This window comes from Pinus tabuliformis, chromosome 1_1, assembly GCF_031772625.1.
Source record: "Pinus tabuliformis cultivar Carrire ecotype Pingquan chromosome 1_1, CPIR1, whole genome shotgun sequence".
In the NCBI taxonomy this organism is placed as follows: domain Eukaryota; kingdom Viridiplantae; phylum Streptophyta; class Pinopsida; order Pinales; family Pinaceae; genus Pinus; species Pinus tabuliformis.
Genome location: NC_142297.1, coordinates 659,872,188 through 659,879,728, shown reverse-complemented (window position 1 = coordinate 659,879,728; position 7,541 = coordinate 659,872,188). Strand labels below are relative to the sequence as shown.

The 7,541-nt window shown below is 37.9% G+C and overlaps 1 pseudogene; it reads right to left on the bottom strand.

Annotated features, from left to right (window-relative positions):
- Window positions 1-613: 613 nt before the first annotated feature.
- LOC149215121 (pentatricopeptide repeat-containing protein At3g12770 pseudogene) lies at window positions 614-3,179 on the bottom strand (annotated as a pseudogene).
- Between the last annotated feature and the right edge of the window lie 4,362 nt (window positions 3,180-7,541).

The window sequence follows — 7,541 nt, the reverse complement described above, 5'->3', positions numbered from 1 at the left end:
GGAAGATAAAGTAGTGGTAATGATGTTGATTTTGATTATTCTGACATGGAGGACTATCAACAGTCATGAGTTATAAGTTTCTTCCATCTACAATTCTAATATGCCCTATTTTGTATTGGCCATTGGCATTCCACTTATAGTAGCAATGACTCAGTGTCTATGTAATACATTTGATTTTGATGACTCAATGAGAAAACTACAGTTTATGGTTCTAATTTCTTGCATATTTATCGTTTGATCATCATTGATGTAGTACCAGTAAATATTAAGTAATAACTAATTATAAAATTATATGATTGAATTTGTATCATCATCATGTAAATGTTTTAGTTTTTTTGAATCTTTGTCTATATTTCCTTTTTAATGTGTAAATCACTAATTTGTTATTTTATATATATCCTTGGTATCATGTCAGACGTGTCCTCTGCGTCCCACATCATCATGTTAGGTGACATAGCTAGCAGCAATCCAAATTTGATGGAAACTTTGACCTCCATTGCAATTACTAGCAAAGGAATCACTTTGGGCCAGCATCTCCCAATTTTACCAGACGGACTAGAAGATTTGGCATGAACCAAACCAAGATGATTCATTATAATTGGTTGATATATAATTGAATTAAGAGGCGTTATATTAAGTGTAACAAAACTGCTGCAGAATGGACAAAATGAAGTTATTGGGATCTTAATTATATTTGCCTGCTTGCTAGGATCACCAGTAATCCCCACAAGAACACAATCCATTCCTGAAATGATGGAAACGGTTTGCATCCCTCACAACAACTTCTCGTCGAACAATCTTGGAGATAAATTTGGTGGCATTATGGCAGTCAGCACAAACACGAAGGTTCTTCATGATCTGAACAGGGATCCCTGGGCTTGTACTTAAAATCCCAAAAGCAATGGCCAGTTTTTCACTGTGGCTTGAAAGCATCTGTTCCTTCACCTCCTCCTCAACATCATGCAGCACAAAATCAGTGCGAGGCACATACCCTGCCTCCTTCATCAGCCCAGACAAGGTATCCAACATTGCATAGATATTCTCTGATTGAGGATGTGATCCGTCCCCCACATAGAATGCATGAACAGTGTTATCAAGCTCAATCAAGCTGCATCCTGGCGTCTTTTTCAATTGCCCATCTTTCATTACAGTTCTCACCTTTGCTACATCATCCCACCTGCCAGCCGCAGCATAGATGTTGGAGAGCAGTACATGCCATCCTGCATTTTCAGGTTCTAACTCAAAAAGGTGTTCGGCCACACGCTGTCCAAGCTCAATATTGCAATGAATTCTACAAGCAGCAAGCAGAGCACCCCACACAATAGTATCAGGTTCTAATCGCATCTTATTGATAAAGTCAACGGCCTCATCCAGATGACCAGCGCGACCAAGAAGGTCGACAATGCATGCATAATGCTCCAACCTGGGTGTAATGCAATAATCATGATCCATAAGATTGAAGTAATGCCAGCCCTCATCAATCAGGCCAGCATGACTACAAGCTGATAAAAGATGTGTAAAAGTGATGTGGTTTGGCCTCAAGCCTGCCACTAGCATTCGAGAAAAAAGTGCAAGAGCATTCTGGCCATGCCCATGCCTTCCATATGCAGCAATGACGGCATTCCATGCAAACAAATCTCTTTCATGCATTCTGTCAAACACTTCACTAGCAAACTCTAAACCACCACATTTAGCATACATGTCTATAAGTGCAGTCCCTACAAAAACATTCAAATCAAAACCCCTTCGGATTACATAACCATGGATCCACTTCCCCTGTTGCAGAGCCCCTAAGTAGGCACATGCCGTGAGCACACTCACCATCGTGAACGTGTCTGGCCTAGTCCCGGTCTGTTGCATTTGCTTAAAAAGTGTCAAGACTTTGCCAGAATATCCATTCTGAACATGCCCTGCAATCATAGCATTCCACGAAACCAGATCTCTCCTTCCCATCTTCTCAAACAAACGGCAAGCAATCTCCACACTCCCACATTTGGCATACATATCTATGAGTGCAGTGGTCATGACAACATCCAAATCAAATCCAATTCTAATTATATAAGCATGGAGACACTTGCCCTGATGCAGATCTGCTAACTGAGCGCAAGCTGGAAGCACACTGACCATGGTGACCGAGTTGGGCATGATATTGTCCGTCCTCATTTTACTTAAAAACCTTAGAGCTTCACCTGCACATCCATTTTGAGCATGCCCAACAATCATTGCATTCCAAGACACCACATCCCGTTCGGACATTTTGTTAAACACTTGGCGTGCATCCTCCAAACATTCACATTTGCAATACATGTTCAACAGGGCATTCCCAACATAAACATCAAACTCTGAATCAGCCATACTTATGTCATCATGAATCCGCTTACCCTCTTCCAAAGCCAACAGGCCGGCGCACGCCATTAGTACAAATGAAAATGTGAAGTTGTCGGGCTTTAGGCCTGCCTCCTGCATTTGATCATACAATGCAATGGCTTCCTCATAGGAACCCTTCTTGGCATACCCTCTGATCATAACATTCCACAAGAAAACATCTCGCTTACGTATTCTGTCAAACACTTTGCGTGCATCCTCCATGGATCCCAACATGATATACAAACCCACAAGCTTGGTGGTGAAAAACTTGTTACGATAAAGAGCATTTTTCAGTATTTCGGCATGGAGTTGCTCGAGTTGTTTGGTGTCAGTGCATTCCTGCAACATTGAAACGTAATCAAGGGTTTTAAAATTTATATGCAAATTGTCGCCGTGTAGGGTTTTGAAGCTCTGTTTCTGTGTTGATTTTGCTGTAGTAGCAGCAACATTGCCATGGCCTTTTGCAAGAATATGAATAGGTGTCGAATTGGATTTGTTATTCATGAATTTTGTGTTGTTTGGAAATGGAAGAGTTGACAAGAATGGGCTGAAATCCATGGCTGCCACTGCCAAATCCATGAGGGTGAAAAGTAAGAGGGTGTGAAGTCAGTGACCGTGTGAGGATGACATCATTTTATCCATATCCAACTCCCAGTACATGGGTTTGCTGACTTTGTAAGGAATCCTTTACTCTTAGTTGGAAAAAATTGCAACAAAACATGTTCTTTCGTAGTTATCAAACCAGAATTTGGAAATTAATGTTGCTTATGTAGCAGAAATATTCTTGACTCAGAGATTTTGGGAAGAACATTGTTCTCTTAAATGAGATCTAAATAGCTCTGACAGTGAAAATAATATAAGAGGAAATTTTGATAATAGGAAAAGTTTAAAAATACAATAACAAAGGTATATTTTATCTTTATTTTTTTTATTTTATTATCAAATTTGTTAGTATTCATGTACATAGACATCACACATAGTTTATTATCAAATTTGCTATTATTCATATACATTAGACATTTCACATAGTAGAGATGTAAACTTTTTTTTTTTTATGATTTAATGATTTTAAAATTGAGGGTTTTTTTTACAGTTATAGTATTAATATTCATTTTTAAGGTTTCTATTTGCTTTTAGGAATTTGAATATCACTAATTTTAAGATTTTTTTTAAGTCAAACATATTTAATTATGGAGTTTTTTGTTTTTTGTTTTTTTTTTAAGTCTATTTAACTTGTTTTCTTATTTGTAAAACTTTAATATTATAAATTATTTTCATTAATTTAGATGAAATGATTTACATTGATTTTTTTGGATCTGAGTGTTAGATGACGAATTCAAGGCATTAACTGTCCCCCATGAATGCCACCTAGAATAAGGACTCGAGGTTTTGACAACGCCATTAGCATGCCCTCCACAACACATAAGGTTCGAGACAGGCAGCAGGTGGCAAGACCACCCTCCATTTACAATTATGATATCAATTGGACAGGTACACTTGTCCTGCAACATGGCAGGATGAACATCACGCTAATGGCTCAGCTCCTAGAGAAATTGTTGTTCAAATTCGCAACAACCCACAGACGGAATCAGAATTGAGTCGACTCGCATTGAGGAAGAGATTGTTGCAGACATGGTGCATGACTGTGGGCACCCCTACAAAGGAGGTAGGGGAAGAGGTAGGTGTTAATTTTGGATTTTACGGTAAAATTCCACCTTGGATAGCTCAAATGACCAAGATAATGATTCCACTGGATTCCTCTTTTCAAGAGGACCAAGATTGACCTAAAGATCGCCCAATTTGGTTAAGCGAAAGTTGAGTTATGAATTATTTTATTCATACATACATTATGGAATGGGTTGACCCTCACCACATGAGTAACTACTTAGGCCAGTCTTAAACCCAAGTGAACCCTCAAGAAATCTTATAAATAGAAGAGGCCTCAAGATCATTTGGACACATATTCTCTTTTCTTTTGTCTTGGTTCGCACAGGTTTGACGGAAGGAGTTCGCTCAAGGATTTGAAATTACAAGCGAAAAGTTCGCTTTGGGTTAAGGTCTTCCGGATCTCGGTCGCTGGCACAAAACAGGGTATTCTGGTCTCTAGTTGCTGGCACACAAACCTATGAAAGTGACTATAAACCCTTGGACACTGACACAAAGTCTTATGGGATTGACTCTGTGTTTAGAGGCAGGTCGGAAGGTTCTGGTTGCTGGTCACTCGCACAGAGTAGTCCCGAGAGTGACCATGACATCAGAGTTGCTCACACAGCTCGACAAGGGAGTGACTTTGGGTTTGTAGTTCAGTGCCATAGTCACACACATAGAGACCTCCTGGGAGGGACTCTTCAATCACATTCGCTCGCATACTATATTCGTGAGAGCGACCCAGAAGTTTCATTCGCTCGCACACTATATTGATGAGGGCAACCCAGTTCAAATCTAGGGTTTTGACATCTTGGTTTCAATTGAATTCACTGATCAGGTAGATATGGATTTCTCTCTACTGTTATACATATTTGTAGATCTGATTTGTTAGTTTTCGCTGCAAACATATGTATTGGGCTTATTGACAGTGACAATAGTACTCAACAATATTCGACACAGTGACAACAGTACTCAACAATATTCAACACAATGACAACAATATACAACAATTGACATCAATTTGTGATAGTATATTACAACCATCAGTATGAGGGTTCTGATTCCTAGCATGATTAGATCTGTTTCATAGGTATCATTATTGTTTTGCTACATAGACAAAGTTATGGATCATTGTACTCTCTTTTACTGCATCATTTGATGATGATCTAAGAAGAAGAAGATTTGCAAGGGTTTTCCCCATAGTGTTTCCTTGGTCTTGGACCAATCTTGGTGTCTCTATGTGTATGCATACTTTCTCCTATTGTTCCTTTTATATTGTGTTGCATTGATGATGATGGTGATGTTGTTTCTTTTTATGTAATTGCATATGCTGATAAATAATGAAGTAGATTTGAATAAAGTAATGATGATATGGGGTGAACTTAATGTATTTATGATGAAATGCAACTATCATAACAAAGAACAATGTCACCCTAAGAGAAATTAACATGGTATCAGAGCTGCGCTGAAAAAAATCCATGGAGATCACCCCGATGATGACACCATCGATGGAAGCAAGAAGAGGATGGTGGAGATCTAAAAGAATTATAGGGTTTGAAGAAAACCCTACGCATCTGATGATTAGGGTTGATGGGTTCTATGATGTTAGGGTTGGAGAGAAAACCTTGGTTTATGGAAACTATATGAGGTATAGTATGGTCAATGAGAAGATGCTCAAGCACTTGTGGGAGATTTAATGAAGCCCTAGATGGGATAATCCCTAGCAGATCTGGTTGGATACTTGAAGACAACATTGGTATATGGACCATGGAAAATGATGGCTCTTGAAGATTGGTTCAAGAGGGAGAGGATCACCTCTCATTGAAGATAAGTATTTCTTTACTTATGATGCTTCTTACTTGTTAGACTTATGGATTTGATGATTATGTTAGTGCTTGTACTTCCTGCATATGTATATGGATGTTTCTAACCTCCTTGATGAGATGTGATGTGTAGATCCTTCTTGAGGATCATTTTGAGATGTAGATCTGGAAAGAGACAAAGAGGTACTTGATGAAAAGGTGACAAAGTGCTTCAAGTGGCCTATGTCTAAGGAGTAGGTGCTCATGTATTTGAGATATGCATGGTATGTTGTGTTTCAGCTATTGGCTCAGTAAGCCCTAAGGTATGATGAGAATTCCTCTTTCTTTAATAACTCATACATGCATATGAAAGTGAATTGGATCTATGTTTCCTATGATGAAAAGATGCACCTAGTGTTGAACATTTTTGATCTTATTGAATTTTATGAGGCTATCTAATATAGATACATTGATACACTTGATGTTTGGCTAACATCCATGATCTATCTGTTGGATATTTTGATCCTATAAAGAAGGCTAACACCTTGCCTATAGAAAATGATACTCTTAATAGTTTTCATATAAAAGGATAGTTCATTGACTCCTATACATGAGTCTGTTGGTAATGCTTGTTAAAAGCATGATGAAAGCATATGGAAAGAGCAATTGACACTCTTGTTGTTTTGATAAAGCTTTATTGAATGGCCTAATCTGATCTTGTTGGTCATGAAGTGCATTGCAACCTTGATGTGAGAGGTATAAGTGTAAGATTGATATTCCAGATCTCTTACTGCCTATGGTCTTGTCTTGATGGCATATGGTTAAACTAGATGCAATAACTTGATGGAGTGACTTGACATAAAATGCTATTGTGTTCATAATATTTAAGATATGATGCTACATATATCTGCTACTTTGAGTCTAACCTTTGATGAAATATTTATGTCATGATGTAGATGGCCATATGTTTATGATCCAACAGATTTGTTGCTAAATGACTCAAGTTGAGACAAGACCACAAATGTATTGTAGATAACATCAAGATCTGCTAACATGAAAAGTTTGAATGTTTGCCATAACATGAACATGCAAACTGAACTTGTGTTTGCAGGTGATCGAGACATACATATGGACATGTCATTATGTTCGTTCTACAAGAGGTTGGCATGATTTGGCATTACTCGTATATATGAAAAGTGTTTTATCATAATGTGTGATAATAACTTTGAATTGATGATTGATATGTGCTTTGACTATAGATCTCTCTATGATAACAATTTGAACTTGACCTAATGACTAGTGATATGACCTGACGATTGTTGATTTTCCCTAATATCGATACTATGAGGGCATGATGACTTATGTGAGTATTTGGAGATTGGCCTCCTTATTCTTAGCACAATGGTTGGAATAATGATAGTTGTGATTTGGCATGAAAAATGGAACCTGCATGACTCATCCTTGATGTATGCATTTGCATCTAGTGACAGGATGACTTATATTATGCTTATGAGAATGACTTGATAAAGTTCAGATTGATAATGCATGACTTGTTGGCATGATTTGATATGAGCTCCACCTGTCTCTTGGTTGAAAGTATTAATACTATGATAATGATGACTTTGATAATGGTCGTGATCTGGCTTCTAAACTCTGATGAGTTGACTTTGTTGTTTATGGTACAACATTGAGTTATGTAAGGATGATTATGTTGGCTTAGCTAGG